Here is a 26,164-nt window from a genome sequence, read left to right on the forward strand (position 1 = left end):
TACGAGTTCACATTATTTTATATGTACTTTGTATATATATTTTTATACGCATTTACATTATTTAATGTTTATTTTGAATATATATTTTTATACAAATTCATGTTATTTTATGTGTATTTCTATATATATTTTCATACAAATTTACATTATTTTATGTGTATTTTGTACAAATATTTCATAACAAATTTACCTTATTTTATGTTCTTTTGTATATTTATTTTAGTCAATTTTAAATTAGTTTATGTGTATATTTGTATTTGTATTTAGGTTATTTTATGTGTATTTTCTATATATATTTTCATCCAAAATTACATTATTTTATTGTTATTTTGTTAATTTAATTCTACACAAATTTAGATTATTTCATAGTTATTTTGTATACATATTTTTATACGCATTTACATTATTTAATATGTGTTTTGTATATATATTTTTATGTAAATTTACTTTATTTTATGTGCATTTTTGTACATATATTTCTATAGAAATTTGCGTTATTTTATTTGTATTTTGTATATGTTTTCTCATATAAATTTACATTATTTTATTGGTATTTTGTTTATTTATTTTGATACGAATTACATTATTAAATATGTATTTTTTACATATTTTTTATACGTATTTACATTATTTAATGAGTATTTTGTTTATATATTTCTATACAAATTTACGTTATTATATGTGTATTTGTATAAATATTTTCAAACAAATTTACATTATTTTATGTATTTTGTAAATATATTTCAATTCAAATTTGCCTTATTATATATATATATATATATATATATATATATATATATATATATATATATATATATATATATATATATATATATATATATATATATATAGATATATATATATATATATATATATATATATATATTTTTTTTTTTATCTATTTTCATACAAATTTAACTAATTTTGTGTATTTTTGTATATAGTTTTATACAAATTTACGTTATTTTATGTGTATTTTGTGTATTTATATTTATACAAATACACATCCTTTTATTGGTATTTTGTTTATTTATTTTGATACGAATTTACATTATTTTATGTGTATTTTGTATAAATTTTTTTATACGTATTTACTTCATTTTATGTGTATTTTGTATATATATTTTAATAGAAATCTGCGGTATTTTATGTGTATATATTTTGAAAAAAATTTACATTGTTTTATATGTATTTTGCATATCTATTTCAATACAAATTTACCTTATTGTATGTGCATTTTGTATATTTATTTTAATACAAATTTAAATATTTTATATGTATTTTGGTATATATATTTAAAAAAAATGCGTTATTTTATGGGTATTTTGCATCTTTATTTTCATACAAACTAAATTATTTTATTAATATTCTGTGTATTTATTTTGATACGATTTTACCTTATTCTATTTGTGTTTTGTATATATTTTTTTTATACATATTTACATTATGTAATGTGTATTTTGTATATATATTTTATACAAATATACGTTATTTTAAGTGTATTTGTTTATATATTTTCATTCAAATTTACATTATTTTATGTGTATTTTGTATATGTATTTCAATACAAATCTACCTAATTTGACGTGTATTTTCTATATTTATTTTCATACATATTAGAATTATTTTTGTGTATTTTTGTATATAGTTTTATTCAAATTTAGGCTATTTTATATGTATTTTGTATATCTATTTTCATAAAAAATACACATTTTTTTATTGGTATATTGTTTATATATTTTGACACGAATATACATTATTTAATGTGTATTTTGTATATATATATTTTTAGACGAATTTACACCATTTCATGTGTATTTTGTATATATATTTCTATAGAAATCTACGTTATTTTATGTGTATTCGTATATATATTTTGAAACAAATTTACATTGTTTTATGTGTATTTTGCATATTTTTTCAAAACAAATCTACTTTATTGTATGTGCATTTTGTATATTAATTTTAATACAAATTTAATTATTCTATGTGTATTTTTGTATATGTATTTTTATAAAAAATATGCTTTATATTTTGGGTATTTTGCATCTTTATTTTCATACAAATTTACATTATTTTATTGATATTCTGTGTATTTATTTCGATACGATTTTACATTATTCTACGTGTATTTTGTCTATATATTTTATACAAATTTACGTTATTTTATGTTTATTTGTTTTCAATTCTAACAAATTTACATTATTTTATGTGTTTTTTGTACAAATATTTAGATACAAATTTAACTAATTATATGTGTATTTTGTATATCTATTTTCATACAAATTGAGTTTTTTTTTTTGTATATTTTTGTACATATTTTTATACAAATTTTCGTAATTTTATGTGTATTTTGTATATTTATTTTCCTACAAATATACGTTCTTTTATCGGAATTTTGTTTATTTATTTTGATACGAATTTACATTATTTTAGGTGTAATTGGTATATATATTTTTATACATATTTATATCATTTTATATGTTTATTGTATGTATATTATCATAGAAATTTACTCTATTTTATGTGTACTCGTATATATATTTTGATACAAATTTACATTATTGATGTGTATTTTGCATGTCTATTTCAATACAAATTTACGTTATTGTATGTGCATTTTGTATATTTATTTTAATACAAATTTAATTATTTTATGTGAATTTTTTTATATATATTTTTTTACAAATATACGTTATATGGGTATTTTGCATCTTTATTTTCATACAAATTTACGTTATTTTATTGATATTCTGTTTATTTATTTTGATACGATTTTACATTATTCTATGTGTATTTTTGTATATATATTTTTTTACATATTTAATTTATTTAATGTATATTTTGTATATATATTTTACGCAAATTTACTTTATTTTATGAGTATTTTGTATATGTATTTCAATACAAATTTGCCTAATTTTATGTGTATTTTGCATATCTATTTTCAAACAAATTTAAATCAGTTTTGTGTCTTTTTGTATATATTTTTATACAAATATTAGTTATTTTATTTGTATTTGATATACATATTTTCCGACAAATATACCTTCTTTTATTGGAATTTTGTTTATTTGTTTTGATACGAATTTACATTATTTTATGTGTATTTTGTATATATATTTTTCTACGTATTTACATTATCTTATATGTATTTTGTATATATATTTTCATAAAAATTTACGTTATTTTATTGTGTGTATTCGTATTTATTTTGGTACAAATTTATATTATTTTATGTGTATTTTGCATATTTGTTTCAATACAAATTTACCTTATTTTATGTGTATTTTGTATACTTATTTTAATACAAATTTAATTATTTCATGTGTATTTTTGTATATATATATATATATATATATATATATATATATATATATATATATATATATATATATATATATATATATATATATATATATATATATGAAGATTTTTAAATATCAGCTATTTTATGGGTATTTTGCATCTTAATTTTCATAAATTTTACATTATTTTATCGATATTCTGTATATTTATATTGATACAATTTTACATTATTCTATGTGTATTTTGTATATATTTTCATACATATTTACATTATTTAATGTATTTTATATATATATATATATATATATATATATATATATATATATATATATATATATATATATATATATATATATATATATATATATATATATATATATATATATATATATATATATATATATATATATATATATATATATATATATATATATATATATATATATATATATATATATATATATATATATATATATATATATATATACGTTATTTTTTGTCTAGTTGTATATATATTTTGATAGAAATTTACACTATTTTATGGGTATTTTGTATCAAAACAAATTTACCTAATTTTATGCGTATTTTGTATATCTATTTTCATACACATTTAAATTATTTCTGTGTTATTTTTTGTATAGATTTTAGTACAAATTTGAATTTTGTTATGTGTATTTTGTAAATTTAATTTCACAGAAATATATATTATTTTATTGGTATTTTGTTGATTTATTTTGATACGAATTTACCTTGTTTTATATGTAATTTGTATATATATTTTTATACGTATTTACATTATTTAATGTGTATTTTGTAAATACATTTTCTTCCAAATTTATGTTATTTTACCTGTATTTGTATATATGTTTTGATACAAATCTACATTATTTTATGTGTATTTTGTATATATATTTCATTACAAATTTGCCTTATTTTATGTATATTTTTATATTTATTTTCATTTAAATTAAAATTCTTTTATGTGTATATGTTTATTTGTATTAACGGTATTTTATGTGTATTTTCTATATATATTTTCATTCAAAATTACATTATTTAATCGGTATTTTGTTCATTTATTTCTTTACGAATTTAGATTATTTCATGTGTATTTTCTATATATATTTTTATACGCATTTGCATTATTTAATGTGTGTTTTGTATATATATTTTTTATACAATTTTACGTAATTTTATGTGCATTTGTGTTTTTTCTTATACAAATTTACATTATTTTAGGTGTATTCTGTACTTTTTTTCCTACAAATTTGCCTCATTTTATGTGTATTTATTTCATTTATTTTCATACAAATTTAAATTATTTTATGTGCATTTTTGTACATATATTTTTATAGAAATTTGCATTATTTTATGTGAATTTTGTATATATTTTCTCATACATATTTACATTTTTTTATTGGTATTTTGTTTATGTATTTTGATACGAATTTACATTATTATATGTGTATTTTGTATATATTTTGTATACGTATTTTCATTATTTGATGTGTATTTTGTTTATATATTTTAAAACAAATTTACGTTATTTTATGCGTATTTGTTTAAATATTTTGAAACAAATTTACATTATTTTATGTATTTTGTATATACATTTTAATACAAATTTATTTTATTTTATGTATATTTTGTATATCTATTTTCATACAAATTTAAATTACTTCTGTGTATTTTTGTATATAGTTTTATACAAATTTACGTTATTTTATGTGTATTTTGTATATTTATTTTCATTTAAATTCACATTCTTCTATTGGTATTTTGTTTATTTATCTTGGTACGAGTTTACATTAATTTATGTGTACTTTGTATATATATTTTTATACGTATTTACATCATTTTAAGTGTATTTTTTATATATATTTTTATAGAAATTTACCTTTTTTTAAGTGTATTCGTATATATATTTTGAAAGAAATTTAGATTGTTTTATGTGTGCTTTGCATATCTATTTCAATACAAATTTACCATATTGTATATGCATTTTGTATATTTATTTTAATTCAAATTTAATTATTTGATGTGTATTTTTGTATATATATATTTTTTTAATTATGCTTTTTTTATGGGTATCTTGCATCTTGATTTTCATACAAATTTACATTATTTTATTGATATTATGTGTATTTATTTTGATACGGTTTTACATTGTTCTGAGTGTATTTTGTATATATTTTTTTTAACATATTTACATTATTTAATGTGCATTTTCGATATATATTTTATACAAATATACGTTACTTTATGTCTATTTGTTTATATATTTTCATACAAATTTACATTATTTTATGTGTATTTTGTATATGTATTTCAATACAAATTTACCTTATTTTATATATATTTTGTATATCTATTTTCATACAAATTGAAATTATTTTTGTGTATTTTTGTATGTATTTTTAAACTAATTTAAGTTGTTTTATATATAATTTTGTATATTTATTTTCCTACATATATACATTCTTTTATTGAAATTTAGTGTATTGAGCTTGATACGAATTTACCTTATTTTAGGTGTATTTTTATACGTATTTACATCATTTTATGTGTATTTTTTATATATATTTTCATAGAAATTTACGTTATTTTATGTGTTTTCGTATATATATTTTAATACAAATTTACATTATTTGATGTGTATTTTGCATATCTATTTCAATACAAATTTACCTTATTGTATGTGAATTTTGTATATTTATTTTAACATAAATTCAATTAATTTATGTGTATTTTGTATATATATTTTTATACAAATATGCGTTATTTTATGGGTATTTTGCATCTTTATTTTCATAGAAATTTACATTATTTTATTGATATTCTGTTCATTTATTTTGATACGATTTTACATTATTCTATGTGTATTTTGTATATATTTTTTATACATTTTTCCATTATTTAATGTGTATTTTGTATATATATTTTATACAAATTTACGTTATTTTATGTTTATTTGTTTATATATTTTGACACAAATTTACAATATTTTATGGGTATTTTGTATATATATTTCAAAAGAAATTTACCTAGATTTATGTGTATTTTGTATATCTATTTTCAAAAAAATTCAAATTATTTCTGGGTATTTTTGTATATATTTTAATACAAATTTTAATTATGTTATGTGTATTTTGTAAATCTATTTTCATTCAAATATATATTATTTTATTGGTATTTTGTTGATTTACTTTGATAAGAATTTATATTATTTTATATGTACTTTGTATATATATTTTTATACGCATTTACATTACTTAATGTTTATTTTGAATATATATTTTTATACAAATTCATGTTATTTTATGAGTATTTCTATATATATTTTCATACAAATTTACATTATTTTATGTGTATTTTGTACATATAGCTCATTAAAAATTTACCTTATTTTATGTTTATTTTGTATATTTATTTCATTCAAATTTAAATTATTTTATGTGTATATATGCATATGTAATTAGGTTATTTTATTTGTCTTTTCTATAGATATTTTCATCCAAAATTACATTATTTTATTGGTATTTTGTTAATTTAATTCCATATGAATTTATATTATTTCATAGGTATTTTGTGTACATATTTTGATACGCATTTACATTATTCAGTGTGTGTTTTGTATATATATTTCTATGCAAACCTACTTTATTTTATGTGCATTTTTGTACATATATTTTTATAGAAATTTGCGTTATTTTATGTGTATTTTGTATGTTTTCTCATACAAATTTACATTATTTTATTGGTATTTTGTTTATTTATTTTGATACGAATTACATGATTATATATGTATTTTGTACATATTTTTTATACGTATTTACATTATTTAATAAGTATTTTGTTTATATTTTTTTATACAAATTTACGTTATTATATGTGTATTTGTATAAATATTTTGATACATTTTTACATTATTGTATGTATTTTGTATATATTTTTCAATTCAAATTTTGCTTATTTTTTGTGTATTTTGTATATCTATTTTCATACAAATTTAATTACTTCTGTGTATTTTTGTATATAATTTTATACAAATTTACGTTATTTTATGTGTATTTTGTATATTTATATTTGCTGGAGAAGGTAGGAAGACACCTACCGAACGGGCGCAAGCCACTCCCGGTGAGGTATATATGGGAGGTGAGAAGGGAGCTGAAGCCCTCCAAAGACCCTTCCCATGTCCTCACTAACCGTTTCCCTATTGTCTCACCAACACCGGAGAGTAGTTCAGCATGCTCTCTAAAGACAGATCCTCTCTTTATCCACACCACACTACATTCACACAACATATACACCTTTTCCCAAAATTAAAATTTCAAAATGGCGCACCTACATCAAGCCACGGAGTCGCCGCCCGGGGAAGGACCACAAATTCCCCCAGGGAGGACTCCCCTTCTGGCTGCCGACCCGAGAGGTGTCTTGATAACTCCTCGAACCTCTTTCTTCTCAATTTCTGCAACATTCGCGGTAATCGCTCTAATTTTCATTCTGTGGAACATCATCTCTCCTCCTCTAAACCTCACCTACTCTTCCTTACCGAAACACAGGTTTCTGAGGCTACTGACAGCAATCTCTACTCTGTTCCCTCCTACTATCTCTATCCTAAATTTCAATCCAAAGCTGGAAGTTGCGCCTACGTGCGCAACGACATCACTTGCTCTCGTGCCCACGACCTTGACTCTTCTGAATTTTCCACCATCTGGTTAAGACTTCACTGTCATTCTATTACTAAATACATCTGTGCTGTTTATCTCTCACCTAACTCTACCAACTATGTAAAATTCTTTGACTATTTGAATTCTAAAGTGGAGCACATCTTGACCCACTCTCCCTTCGCTGAAATCTCCATCCTAGGAGATTTCAATGTTCACCACCAGCTTTGGCTTTCATCCTCTTTCACTGACCATCCTGGTGAACAAGCCTACAAATTTGCTATCCTCAATGACCTAGAGCAGTTGGTCCAGCACCCTACACGTATTCCCGACCGTCTTGGAGATCGGCCCAACATTCTAGACCTCTTCCTTACCTCAAACCCTTCTGCTTATTCTGTCAAACTGTTCTCTCCGTTGGGCTCCTCCGATCACAATCTTATTTCTGCATCCTGTCCTATCGCTCCTGTACACCCTCTGGACCCACCGAAGAGGCGATGCTTCTGGCATTTTGCTTCAGCTCGGTGGGACGACCTGAGGATGTACTTTTCCGATTTCCCGTGGAATGATTATTGCTTCCAGGATAGAGACCCCTCTGTGTGTGCTCAGCGCATCACAGAGGTGATTGTCTCTGGAATGGAGGCATACATTCCTCGTTCTTTCTCTACTCCTCACGCAAAAAAGCCTTGGTTTAATCACGCTTGTTCTCGTGCTGTCAATGATAGAGAGGTAGCTCACGAAAGGTACCAGAGCCTTCAAACTAATGCTAATTATGAACTTTACATTTCTGCCCGAAATCGTGCCAAATCTATTCTCCGACTAACCAAAAATTCTTTCATTAATAGAAAATGTCAAAACCTTGCTTTTTCTAACTCTTCCCGTGACTTCTGGCATCTAGCCAAAAACATCTCCTCCAACTTCACTTCTTCATCTTTCCCTCCACTCCTCAGTCCTGACGGCAACACTGCCGTCTCCTCTATCTCTAAGGCTGAACTCTTCTCTCAAACTTTTTCTAAAAACTCCACTCTGGACGATTCTGGGCATATTCCTCCTACTCAGCCCCCCTCTGACTCCTTTAGGCCTGTTATAAAGATTCTTCAAAATGATGTTTTCTATGCCCTCTCTGGCCTCAATCCTCAGAAGGCTTATGGACCTGATGGAGTGCCTCCTATTGTCCTTAAAAACTGTGCCTCCGTGCTGTCACCCTGCCTGGTCAAACTCTTTCGCCTCTGCCTGTCAACATCTACCTTTCCTTCTTGCTGGAAGTATGCCTTCATACAGCCTGTACCTAGAAGGGTGACCGCCAATCCCTCAAACTACCGTCCTATTGCTTTACTTTCTTGTCTATATAAATCTTTTGAATCAATCTTAACCGGAAGATTCAAAATCACCTTTCCACTTCTGACCTTCTATCTGATCGCCAGTATGGGTTCCGCAAGGGGCGTTCTACTGGTGATCTCCTAGCCTTCTTAACTGACTCTTGGTCATCCTCTCTTAGCCGTTTCGGTGAAACTTTTGCTATTGCGCTGGACATATCAAAAGCTTTTGATAGGGTCTGGCACAAATCTTTGCTTTCTAAACTACCCTCCTACGGTTTCTATCCTTCTCTCTGTACCTTTATCTCCAGTTTCCTTTCTGACCGTTCTATTTCTGCCGTGGTAGACGGTCACTGTTCTTCCCCTAAATCTATTAACAGTGGTGTCCCACAGGGTTCTGTCTTATCTCCCACTCTTTTTCTGTTGTTCATTGATGATCTTCTTTCCAAAACGAACTGTCCTATCCATTCCTACGCCGATGATTCCACTCTGCATTATTCAACTTCTTTTAATAGAAGACCCACCCTTCAGGAACTTAACGACTCAAGGCTGGAGACTGCAGAACGCTTAGCCTCAGACCTTACTATTATTTCCGATTGGGGCAAGAAGAACCTGGTGTCCTTCAACGCCTCAAAAACACAGTTTCTTCACCTATCCACTCGACACAATCTTCCAAACAACTATCCCCTATTCTTTGACAACACCCAGCTATCACCTTCCTCAACACTAAACATTCTCGGTCTATCCTTAACTCAAAATCTCAACTGGAAACTTCATATCTCATCTCTTACTAAATCAGCTTCCTCGAGGCTGGGTGTTCTGTACCGTCTCCGCCAGTTCTTCTCCCCTGCACAGTTGCTGTCCATATACAGGGGCCTTGTCCGCCCTCGTATGGAGTATGCATCTCATGTGTGGGGGGGCTCCACTCACACAGCTCTTCTGGACAGAGTGGAGGCTAAGGCTCTTCGTCTCATCAGCTCTCCTCCTCATACTGATAGTCTTCTACCTCTTAAATTCCGCCGCAATGTTGCCTCTCTTTCTATCTTCTATCGATATTTCCACGCTGACTGCTCTTCTGAACCTGCTAACTGCATGCCTCCCCCCCTCCCGCGGCCCCGCTGCACTCGACTTTCTACTCATGCTCATCCCTATACTGTACAAACCCCTTATGCAAGAGTTAACCAGCATCTTCACTCTTTCATCCCTCACGCTGGTAAACTCTGGAACAATCTTCCTTCATCTGTATTTCCTCCTGCCTACGACTTAAACTCTTTCAAGAGGAGGGTATCAGGACACCTCTCCTCCCGAAACTGACCTATCTTTCGGCCACCTCTTTGGATTCTTTTTAGGAGCAGTGAGTAGCGGGCTTTTTTTATTAATGTTTGCTTTTTGTGTGCCCTTGAACTGTCTCCTTTGCTGTAAAAAAAAAAAAAAAATACAAATACACCTTCTTTTATTGGTATTTTGTTTATTTATATTGATACGAATTTACATTATTTTATGTGTATTTTGTATACTTTTTTATACGTATTTACTTCATTTATGTGCATTTTGTATATATATATTTATAGAAATCTACGTTATTTTATGTGTATTCGTATATATATTTTGAAACAAATTTACATTGTTTTATATTTGTATTTTGCATATCTAATTTAATACAAATTTACCTTATTGTATGTGCATTTTGTATATTTATTTTAATACAAATTTAAATATTTTATGTGTATCTTGGTATATATATTTTTATTAAAAATTCATTATCTTATGGGTATTTTGCATATTTATTTTCATTGAAATTTATATTATTTTATTAATATTCTGTGTATTTATTTTGATACGATTTTACATTATTATATATGTGTTTTGCATATATATATTTTTATACGTATTCACATAATTTCATGTGAATTTTGTATATATTTTTCTATAGAAATCTACGTTATTTTATGTGTGTTCGTATATATATTTTAAAACAAATTTACAATGTTTTATGTGTATTTTGCATATTTTTTCAATACAAATTTACCTTATTGTATGTGCATTTTGTATATTAATTTTAATACAAATTTAATTATTCTATGTATTTTTGTATATGTATTTTAAAAAAAAAATATGCTTTATTTTATGGGTATTTTGCATCTTTATTTTCATACAAATTTACATTATTTTATTGATATTCTGTGTATTTATTTTGATACGATTTTACATTATTCTATGTGTCTTTTGTATATATATTTTATACAAATTTACGGTTTTTTTTATTTTTTATTTCATACAATTTTACTTTATTTTATGTGTATTTTTTACATGTATTTACATACAAATTTAGCTAATTATATGTGTATTTTGTATATCTAACAAATTGAAATTATTTTTGTGTATTTTTTTATATATTTCTATACAAATTTTCGTTATTTTATATGTATTATGTATATTTATTTTCCTAAAAATATACGATCTTTTATCGGAATTTCCTTTCTTTATTCTGATACGAATTTATATTATTTTAGGTGTATTTGGTATATATATTTTTATACTTATTTACACCATTTTATATGTATTTCGTACGTATATTTTCATAAAATATTACTCTATTTTATGTGTATTTTGCAGATCTATTTCAATACAAATTTACTTTATTGTATGTGCATTTTGTATATCTATTTTAATACAAATATGCGTTATTATATGGGTATTTTGCATCTTTATTTTCATACAAATTTACATTATTTTATTGATATTCTGTTTATTAATTTTGATAAGATTTTACATTATTATATATGTATTTTGTATATATATTTTATACATATTTATATTATTTAATGTATATTTTGTTTATATATTTTCATACAAATTTACATTATTTTATGTGTATTTGTATATGTTTTTCAATACAAATTTGCCTAATTTTATGTGTATTTTGCATATCTATTTTTGTATTAATTTTAATACCAATTTTAGTTATTTTATTTGTACTTTATATATATATATATATATATATATATATATATATATATATATATATATATATATATATATATATATATATATATATATATATATATATATATATATATATACATACAAATATATACTCTTTTATTGGAATTTTGTTTATTTATTTTGATACGAGTTTACATTATTTTATGTGTATTTTGTATATATATTTTTCTACGTATTTACATTATTTTATATGTATTTTCTATATATATTTTCATAAAATTTTACGTTATTTTATTGTGAGTATTCGTATATATTTTGATACAAATTTACATTATTTTATGTGTATTTTTCATATCTATTTAGATAGAAATTTAACTTACTGAATGTGTATTTTGTATATTTATTTTAATACAAATTTAATTATTTTATGTGTATTTTTGTATGTATATATTTTTTAAATATGAGTTATTTTATGTGTATTTTGTATCTTTATTTTCATAAATTTTTACATTACTTTATTGATATTCTGTATATTTATATTGTTACAATTTTACATTATTCTATGTGTATTTTGTATATATTTTCCTAACATATTTACATTATTTAATGTATATATTTTATATAAATATATATATATATATATATATATATATATATATATATATATATATATATATATATATATATATATATATATATATATATATATATATATATATATATATATATATATATATATATATATATATATATATATATATATATATATATATATATATATATATATATATATATATATATATATATATATATATATATATATATATATATATATATATATATATATATATATATATATATATATATATATATATATATATATATATATTTTTGCAATTTACAATATTTTATGGGTATTTTGTATATACGTATATTTCAAAACAAATTTAAATAATTTTATGTGTATTTTGTATATCTATTTTCATACAAATTTAAATTATTTCTGTGTTTTTTTGTATAGATTTTAATACAAATTTTACTTATGTTATCTGTATTTTGTAAATTTAATTTCACACTAATATATATCATTTTATTGGTATTTTGTTGATTTAGTTTGATACGAATTTACATTGTTTTATGTGTAATTTGTATATATATTTTTATACCTATTTACATTATATAATATGTATTTTGTATATATATTTTTATACAAATTTATATTATTTTACGTGTATTTGTATATATATTTTGATACAAATCTTTTTTTTTTTTTTTTTTTTTTTTTACGTTGTTGCCTATTGCGCCGGTAGGCATCTTCCCGGTGGGGCCTGATGGTCGGCCCAAGGCTTCTTCCACGTGGGGCCTGATGGTCGGCCCAGCCCGTTCTGGCGCAGGCGAGTGTTTATAGTGGCGCCATCTTGCATTGGCTCATGCTGCCCCCCGGAGCTCGTTCTTGATTCGCTTGGACGGCTTCCTCTAGAGTCCGGGTTGATGGGTGGTCTTCAGGACAGCATGTGGGTAGTTTTAAGCCACTCGGCGGTGACTGAAAAATCCGCCTATATATATTTAATTACAAATTTGCCGTATTTTATGTTTATTTTTATATTTATTTTCATTCAAATTTTAACTATTTTATGTGTATATATTTATTTTTATTTACGTTATTTTATGTGTATTTTCTATATATATTTTTATTCAAAATGACATTATTTTATCGGTATTTTTTTCATTTATTTCGATACGAATTTATATTATTTCAAGTGTATTTCCTATACATATTTTTATACGCATTTACATTATTTAATGTGTCTTTTGTATTTATATTTTTCATACAATTTTACTTCATTTTATGGGCAATTATGTTTTTTTTTATAAAAATTTACATTATTTTAAGTGTATTTTGTACTTTTTTTCTACAAATTTGCCCTATTTTATGTGCATTTTGTTTATTTATTTTCATACAAATTTAAATTATTTGATGTGCTTTTTTGTACATATATTTTTATAGAAATTTGCGTTATTTTATGAGTATTTTGTATATATTTTTTTACAAATTTATATTTTTTATTGGTATTTTGTTTATGTATTTTGATACGAATTTACATTATTATATGTGTATTTTGTATATATTTTGTACATAAGGTAAACTCGTATCAAATTCAAGAAAATAAATTTCAATAAAAGAATGTATATATGTAGGAAAATAAATATACAAAATAATATATAAAATAACTAAAATTTGTATAAAAATACATACAAAAATACACAAAAATAGTTTCAATTCAAATTCAAAATAGATATACAAAATACACATAAAAATAGGTAAATTTGTATGAAATACATATACAAAATACACATAAAATAATGTAGATTTGTATCAGAATATATTTACAAATACACGTAAAATAACATAAATTTGTATAAAATATATAAAAAATACACATTAAATAATGTAAATACGTATAAAAATATATATACAAATTACACATAAAACAATGTAAATTCGTATCAAAATAAATCAACAAAATTCCAATAAAATAATACATATTTGAGTGAAATTAAATTTACAAAAAACACATAACATAACTAAAATTTGAATTAAAATCTTTACAAAAAAACACAGAAATAATTTATGTTTTTATGAATATAGATATACAAAATACACATAAAATAAGCTAAATTTGAATTGAAATATATATACAAAATACATAAAATAATTTAAATTTGTATCAAAATATTTATACAGATCCACATATAATAAAGTAAATTTGTATAAAAATATATAAAAAAAATACACATTAAATAATGTAAATACGTATAAAAAAAAATATGTACAAAATAAATTTAAAAAATACCAATAAAATAATGTAAATTTGTATGAGAAAACATATACAAAATACACATAAATAACGCAAAATTCTATAAAAATATATGTACAAAAATGCTCATAAGATAATGTAAATTTGCATAAAAATATATATAAAAAACGCACATTAAATAATGTAAATGCGTATAAAAATATGTATACAAAATACCTATGAAATAATATAAATTCGTATCGAATTAAATTGACAAAATTCCAATAAAATAATGTAATTTTGGATAAATATATATATATATATATATATATATATATATATATATATATATATATATATATATATATATATATATATATATATATATATATATATATATATATATATATATATATATATATATATATATATATATATATATATATATATATATATATATATATATATATATATATATATATATATATATATATATATATATATATATATATATATATATATATATATATATATATATATTTAAAATACACATAAAATATCCTAAATACAAATACAAATATGCAAATAAAATAATTAAAAATTGAATGAAATAAATATACAAAATAAACGTAAAAAGATATATACAAAATACCCATAAAATATTGTAAATTTGTGTCAAAATATATAAAGAAATACACATAAAATAACGTAAATTTGTATAAAATAAATATACAAAATACACATTAAATAATGGAAAAATATATAAAAAATATATACAAAATACACATTTAATAATGTAAAGTCGTATCAAAATAAATGAACATAATAGCAATTAAAAAATGTAAAATTCTATGAAAATAAAGAAGCAAAATACCCATAAAATAACGCATATTTGTATAAAAATATATATACATAAATACACATAAATTATTAGAATTTGTATTAAAATAAATATACAAAATGCACATAAAATAACGTAAATTTGTATTGAAATAGATATGCAAAATATATATAAAAAAAATATAATTTTTTTTCAAAATATATATACGAATACACATAAAATAGCGTAGATTTCTATAAAAATATATATACAAAATACACATAAAATGAAGTAAATACGTATAATAAAATGTATACAAAATACATATAAAATAATGTAGATTCGTATCAAAATAAATAAATAAAAGAAAGTGTATTTGTATAAATACAAATATACAAAATACACAAAAAAATACAAAAGTATACAAAAGTAATTAAATTTGTATGAAAATAGATATACAAAATACACATAAAATAAGTTAAATTTGAATTGAAATATATATACAAAATACATAAAATATGAAAATTTGTATCAAAAAATTTATTCAAATACATTTATAATAACGTAAATTTGTATAAAAATATATAAACAAAATACTCATCAAATAATGTAAATACGTATAAAAAATATGTATAAAATACACATATAATCATGTAATTCGTATCAAAATAAATAAACAAAATACTAATAAAATAATGTAAATTTGTATGAGAAAACATATACAAAATACACATAAAATAACGCAAATTTCTATAAAAATATTTGTACAAAAATGCACATCAAATAAAGTAAATTTGCATAAAAATATATATACAAAACACACATTAAATAATGTAAATGCGTATAAAAATATGTATACAAAATACCTATAAAAAATAATCTAAATTCCTATCGAATTAAATTAACAAAATACCAATAAAATAATGTAATTTTGGATGAAAATATCTATAGAAAATACAAATAAAATAACCTAAATACAAATACATATATACACATAAAATAATTTTAAACTGAATGAAATAAATATTCAAAATAAACATAAAATAAGGTACATATGTAATGAAATATATGTACAAAATACACATAAAATAATGGAATTTTGTTTTAAAATATATATAGAAATACACATAAAATAATGTAAATTCGTATCAAAATAAATCAACAAAATACCAATAAAATAATATATATTTGAATGAAAATAAATTTACAAAATACACATAACATAACTAAAATTTGTATTAAAATATATACAAAAATTCCCAGAAATAATTAGAATTTGTATGAAAATAGATATTCAAAATACACTTAAAACTAGGTAAATTTCTTTTGAAATATATATATAAAATATCCATAAAATATTGTAAATTTGTGTCAAAATATATAAACAAACACACATAAAATAGCATAGATTTGTATAAAATATATATACAAAATACACATTAAATAATGGAAAAATGTATAAAAAATATATACAAAATCCACATAGAATAATGTTAAATCGAATCAAAATAAATGAACAGAATATCAATAAAATAATGTAAATTTCTATGAAAATAAAGATGCAAATAACCATAAAATAACACATATTTGTATAAAAAAAAATTATATATATATATATATATATATATATATATATATATATATATATATATATATATATATATATATATATATATATATATATATATATATATATATATATATATATATATATAAATATATATATACAAAATGCACAGACAATAAGGTAAATTTGTATTAAAAAATATATACGAAAACACATAGAATAACGTAAATTTCTATGAATAATATATATATAAAAAATATACATAAAATGAGGTATATACGTGTAAAAATATATATACCAAATTCACCTAAAATAAGGTAAATTCGTATCAAAATCAATAAAAAAAACTTCAATAAAAGAATTTATATATGTAGGAAGATATATATACAAAATAATATATAAAATAACTAAAATTTGTATAAAAATACATACAAAAATACACATAAATAATTTCGTTTTGTATGAAAATAGATAAACAAAATACACATAAAATTAGGTAAATTTATATTGAAACACATATACAAAATACACATAAAATAATGTAAATTTGCATGAAAATATATAAACAAATAGACACAAAATAACGTATATTTGTATAAAATATATATAGAAAATGCACATTAAATAATGCAAATATGTTAAATAAAATATATAGAAAATACACATAGAATAATGTAAAATCGTATCAAAATAAATACACATAATATCAATAAAATAATGTAACTTTGTAGGAAAATAAAGATGCAAAATACCCATAAAAAAAGCATATTTTTATAAAAATATATATACAAAAATACACATCAAATAATTAAATTTGTATTTAAATAAATATACAAAATGTACATACAATATGGTAAATTTGTATTGAAATAGATAAGCAAAACACACATAAAACAATGTAAATTTGTTTCAAAATATATATACGAATACACATAAAAAAAACGTAAATTTCTATGAAAATATATATAAAAAATACACAGACAATGATGTAAATATGTATAAAAATATATATACAAAATACACATAAAAAAATGTAAATTCGTACCAAAATAAATAAACAAAATATCAATAGAAGAATGTGAATTTGTATGAAAATAAATATACAAAATACACATAAAATAACGTAAATTTGTATAAAACTATATACAAAAATACACAAAAGTAATTTAAATTGAAAATAGATATACAAAATATACAACAAATAAACTAAATTTGTATTGAAATATATATACAAAATACATAAAATAATGTAAATTTGTATCAAAATATTTAAACAAATACGCATAAAATAACGTAAATTTGTTTTAAAATATATATACAAAATACACATTAAATAATAAAAATACGTATACTAAATACATACAAAATGCACATATAATAATGTAAATTCGTATGAAAATACATAAACAAAATACCAATAAAAAATGTAAATTTGTATAAAAAAATATATACAAATTACACATAAAATAACGCAGATTTCTATAAAATTATATGTCCAAAATGCACATAAAATAATTTAAATATGTATGAAAAAAAAAATACACATAAAATAAGGCAAATTTGTAGTAAAATAGTACAGAATACACTTAAAATAATGTAAATTTGTATAAAAAAAACACAAGTGCACATAACATGAAGTAAAATTGTATAAAAAATATATATACAGAGCACATTAAATAATGTAAATGCGTATAAAAATAGGCATAGAAAATACACATGAAATAATCTAAATTCGTATCGAAATAAATTAACAAAATACTGATAAAATAATGCAATTTTGAATGAAAATATATATAGGAAATACACACAAAATGACGTAAATACAAATAAATATATACACATAAAATGATTTAAATTTGAATGAAAATAAATATAAAAATAAACATAAAATAAGGCAAATTTGTAATGAAATATATATACAAAATACACATAAAATAATGTAGATTTGTATCAAAATATATATACAAACACACGTAAAATAACATAAATTTGTATAAAAATATATATACAAAATACACATTAAATAATGTAAATACGTATATATATATATATATATATATATATATATATATATATATATATATATATATATATATATATATATATATATATATATATATATATATATATATATATATATATATATATATATATATATATATATATATATATATATATATATATATATATATATATATATATATATATATATATATATATATAAAAATCTATACCAAAAAACACTGAAATAATTTAAATTTGTGTAAAAATAGATATATAAAATACGTATAAAATTTGGTAAATTTGTTTTGAAATATATGTGTATACAAAATACCCCAAAAATATTGTAAATTTCAATCAAAATAAATAAACAAATAAACATAAAATACTGTAAATTTGCATAAAAATATATATATACAAAATATACATTAAATAATGTAATTATGAAAGGAAAATATATACAAAATGCACATAGAATAATGTAAAATTGTATCAATATAAATATAAAGGATATCAATAAAGTAATGTAAAAATTTATGAAAATAAAAATGCAAAATACCCTTCAAATAACTCATATTTAAAAAATATATATATACAAAAATACACATAAAATAATTATATCTGTATTAAAAAAATATACAAAATACACATGCATTAGGTAAATTTGTATTGAAATAGATATGCAAAATACACATAAAATAATGTCAAATTGTATAAAAATATATACGAATACACAGAATAAAATAACGTAAATTTTTAAGTAAATATATATACAAAATACACATAAAATAATGTAAATACGTAGAAAAATATATATACAAAATACACATGGAATAATGTAAATTCGTATCAAAATAAATAAACAAAATTCCAATAAAAGAACAATAATAAGAAATATATACAAAATACAAATAAAATAACTAAAATTTGTATAAAAATATATAAAAAAATACACAAAAATAATTTAAATTTATTTGAAAATAGATATGCAAAATGCACGTAAAATTAGGCAAATTTGTATTAAATACATATACAAAATACACATAAAATAATGTAAATTTGTATGAAAATATATAAACATACACATAAAATAAAGTAAATTTTCAAAAAATATATATACAAAACATACATTAAATAATGTAAATATGTATAAAAATATATATACAAAATACACATAGAATAATGTAAAATCGTATCAAAATAAATAAACACAATATCAATAAAATAATGAAAGTTTTTATGAAAATAAAGATCCAAAATACCCATATAATAACGGATATTTGTATAAAAATATATATACAAAAATACACTTTAAAAAATTAGATTTGTATTAAAATAAATATACAAAATGCACATACAATAAAGTAAATTTGTATTAAAATAGATATGCAAAATATACATAAATAATGTAAATTTGTATCAAAATATATACACGAATACACATAAAATAGAGTAAATTTTAATGAAAATATACATACAAAATACATATAAAATATGTAAATACGTATAAAAATATATATACCAAATACACCTAAAATAATGTAAATTCGTATCAAAATAAATAAACAAAACTCCGAAAAAAGAACGTATATTTGTAGGAAAATAGATATACAAAATACACAAAATAACGAAAATTTGTATGAAAATATATACAAAAAAACACAAAAATAATTTCAATTTGTATGAAAATAGATATACAAAATACACGTATGATTAGTTAAATCTGTATTTAAATACATGTACAAAATACACATAAAATAATGTAATTTTGTATGAAATGAACACAAATAAACATAAAATAACGTACATTTTTATAAAATATATATACAAAATACACATAGAATAATGTAAAATCGTATCATAATAAATACACAGAATATCAATAAAATAATGTAAATTTGTATGAAAATAAAGATGCAAAATACCCATAAAATAAAGCATATTTTTATAAAAATACATATACAAAAATACACATAGAGTAATTAAATTTGTATTTGAATTAATATACAAAATGCACATACAATAAGGTAAATTTGTAGTGAAAAAATATGCATTATACACATAAAACAATGTAAATTTGTTTCAAAATATATATACGAATACACATAAAATAACGTAGATTTCGATAGAAATATATATACAAAACACACATTAAATGATGTAAATACGTATAAAATTATATATACAAAATAATCATTAAATAATATAAATTCGTGTCAAAATAAATAAAAAATATCAATAAAAGAATGTGTATTTATATGAAAATAGATATACAAAATACACATAAAATACCCTAAATTTGTACCAAACTATATACAAAAATAATTTAAATTTGTATGAAAATATATAAACAAATACACTTAAAATAACGTAAATTTGTATAAAATATATATACAAAATACATATTAAATAATGTATATATGTATAAAAAAATATATACAAAACACAAATAGAATATTAATAAAATAATGTAAATTTGTATGAAAATATAGATGCAAAATACCCATAAAATAACGCATTGTTTTTGAAAAACATATATACCAAAATACACATAAAATATTTAAATTTGTATTAAAATAAATATACAAAATGCATATACAATAAGTTAAATTTGTATTGAAATAGATATCCAAATACATATAAAGCAATGTAAATTTCTTTCAAAATATATATACGAAAATACATAAAATAACGTAGATTTCTATAAAAATATATATACAAAATACACATAAAATGAAGTAAATACGAATAAAAAAAATGTATACAAAATACACATAAAATAATGTAAAATCGTATCAAAATAAATAAACAAAATACCAATAAAAGAATGTGTATTTGTGTAAATATAAATACACAAAATACACATAAAATAAGGTAAATTTGTTAAAAACTATATACAAAAATCCAAAAAAATAATTAAATATGTATGAAAATAGATATACAAAATACACATAAAATAAGCTAAATTTGAATTGAAATATATATACAAAATACATAAAATAATGTAAATTTGTATCATAATATTTATACAAATACACATTTAATAAAGAAAATTTGTATAAAAATATATAAACAAAATACACATTAAATAATGTAAATACTTATAAAAAATATGTACAAAATACACATATAATCATTTAATTCGTAACAAAATAAATAAACAAAACACCAATAAAATAATGTAAATTTGTATGAGAAAACATATACAAAATACACATAAAATAACACAAATTTCTAAAAAAATATAAGTACAAAAATGCACATAAAATAAAGTAAATTTGCATAAAAATATATACACAAAACACACATTAAATAATGTAAATGCGTATAAAATTAAGTATACAAAATACCTATAAAATAATCTAAATTCGTATCGAATTAAATTAACAAATACCAATAAAATAATGTAATTTTGGATGAAAATATAAATAGAAAATACACATAAAATAAACTAAATACAAATACAAATACACACAAAAACTAATTTAAAATTGAATGAAATAAATATACAAAATAAGCATAAAATAAGGTAATTTTTTTTAATGAAATATATATACAAAAAACATATAAAATAATGTAAATTTGTATGAAAATATATATATATATATATATATATATATATATATATATATATATATATATATATATATATATATATATATATATATATATATATATATATATATATATATATATATATATATATATATATATATATATATATATATATATATATATATATATATATATATATATATATATATATATATATATATATATATATATATATATATATATATATATATATATATATATATATATATATATATATATATATATATATATATATATATATATATATATATATATATATATATATATATATATATATATATATATATATATATATATATATATATAAATATATATATATATATATATATATATATATATATATATATATTAAAATAATATGAAAATAATATCAAAATAAATATATAAATACCAATAAAAGAATATATATTTGTATGAGAAAAAAGTACAAAATACACATAACCTAACAAAAATTTGAATTAAAATATATAGAAAAATACCCAGAAATAATTTGAATTTGTATGAAAATAGATATACAAAATACACATCAAACTAGGTAAATTTCTTTTGAAATATATATACAAAATACCCATAAAATATTGTAAAAATGTGTCAAAATATATCAACAAATACACATAAAATATTGTAAATTTGTATAAAATATATACAAAATACACATTAAATAATGGAAAAATGTATAAAAAATATATACAAAATACACATAGAATAATGTAAAATCGTATCAAAATAAATGAACAGAATATCAATAAAATATTGTAAATTTCTATGAAAATAAAAATGCAAAATCCCCATAAAATAACGCATATTTGCATAAAAATACATATACAAAAATACACATAAAATAATTAAATTTGTATTAAAATAAATATTCAAAATGCACATACAATAAGGTAAATTTGTATTGAAATAGATATGCAAAATACACATCTAATAATGTAAATTTGTATTAAAATATATACGAAAACACATAAAATAACGTAAATTTCTATGAAAATATATATAATAGATACACATAAAATGATGTAAATACGTATAAAAAAAAATATATATATATATATAAATAGATAAATAAATTTATATATATATATATATATATATTTATATATATATAAATATATATATATATATATATATATATATATATATATATCGATGCTATACATATATATATATATATATATATATATATATATATATATATATATATATATATATATATATATATATATATATATATATACAAAATACACCTTAAATAAGGTAATTTTTTATCAAATTCAATAAACTAAATTTCAATAAAAGAATGTATATATGTAGGAAAATAAATATACAAAAAAATATATAAATAACAAAAAAAAATTGTATAAAAATACATACAAAAATACACATAAATAATTTCAATTTGTTTGAAAATAGATATACAAAATACAAATAAAATTAGGTAAATTTGTATTGAAATACATATACAAAATACACATAAAATAATGTAAATTTGTATGAAAATATATAAATAAATAGACATAAAGTAACGTATATTTGTATAAAATATATATAGAAAATGCACATTAAATAATGTAAATATGTAAAATAAAATATATAAAAAATACACATAGGAGAGAATCTGAGAAACATGACCATCAATCAGAAGAGAGTGTAGGTTATCTTATTTATCACATTTACCGACATACAAGGGGTGTAGGTTATCTCATTTATCACATTTACCGACATACAAGGGGTATAGGTTATCTCATTTATCACATTTACCGACATACAAGGGGTGTAGGTTATCTCATTTATCACATTTACCGACATACAACGGGTGTAGGCTATCTCATTTATCACATTTACCGACATACAAGGGGTGTAGGTTATCTCATTTATCACATTTACCGACATACAAGGGGTATAGGTTATCTCATTTATCACATTTACCGACATACAGGGGGTATAGGTTATCTCATTTATCACATTTACCGACATACAAGGGGTGTAGGTTATCTCATTTATCACATTTACCGACATACAAGGGGTGTAGGTTATCTCATTTATCACATTTACCGACATACAAGGGGTATAGGTTATCTCATTTATCACATTTACCGACATACAGGGGGTATAGGTTATCTCATTTATCACATTTACCGACGTACAAGGGGTGTAGGTTATCTCATTTATCACATTATTATTATTACCGACATACAAGGGTTATAGGTTATCTCATTTATCACATTTACCGACATATAAGGGGTATAGGTTATCTCATTTATCACATTTACCGACATACAACGGGTGTAGGCTATCTCATTTATCACATTTACTGACATACAAGGGGTGCAGGTTATCTCATTTATCACATTTACCGACATACCTCTTTTACCTCATTTACTGACATACAAAGGGTGCAGGAAGAAACTTTCATATTTCAAGCAATTTTCAAATTCAAAACATACGTCAACATTTACTTTTAAAAAGATAAAAAACAAACTCAGGTGGAACATATCGCGATAGGCAGTCGACAAAGACGGTATCGTGTCGCAATTCATCCACCCTTTGTTTGTAAACAAATCCCGAGCATGCGAAGAGTGGATGGGATGTCTTAGGATACGTGGATGGCAGATGACGCCACACGGGTAGAACACGTAGTAATGGGTTTAAGTTGGATAAATTTAGGTTCAACAAAGACATAGGCAAGAATTGGCTTACCAACAGTGGTGGATGAGTGGAACAGACGTAGAAGTCACGTGGTGAGCGCCAACACGATAGATATATTCAGGAAGAGGTTAGATAAGCTCTTGGATGGGAGGGGTATGGGGCGTTAGTTTGGTGCCGTGGTCTGGGCGACATGTTGCGCTGTTTCGCGAGACCTCCTTCCTCCTCCTCCTCTTGTTGCAGGGGGAGCCCGACGGGTGGGTGGGGGGGTGTCGAGGGAAGGCAAAGCCCTCCCCCCGGTTAAGAAGATGGGGGGTCGAGGCGGGGCGAGGCCCCCCCTTTTAGCTTAGGTCTTGTTGGTGTTCTGAAAAGGAACTGACACTGCCGCCATTAGAGGGTGGTAACACTGCAGCAGAAAATGCATAACTGACAACTGGGACAGCCCACTCGGTTACTGGAGTGAGCGGAAGCCCACTACT

The sequence above is a fragment of the Eriocheir sinensis genome, chromosome 9, assembly GCF_024679095.1.
Source record: "Eriocheir sinensis breed Jianghai 21 chromosome 9, ASM2467909v1, whole genome shotgun sequence".
Classification (NCBI taxonomy): Eukaryota; Metazoa; Arthropoda; class Malacostraca; order Decapoda; family Varunidae; genus Eriocheir; species Eriocheir sinensis.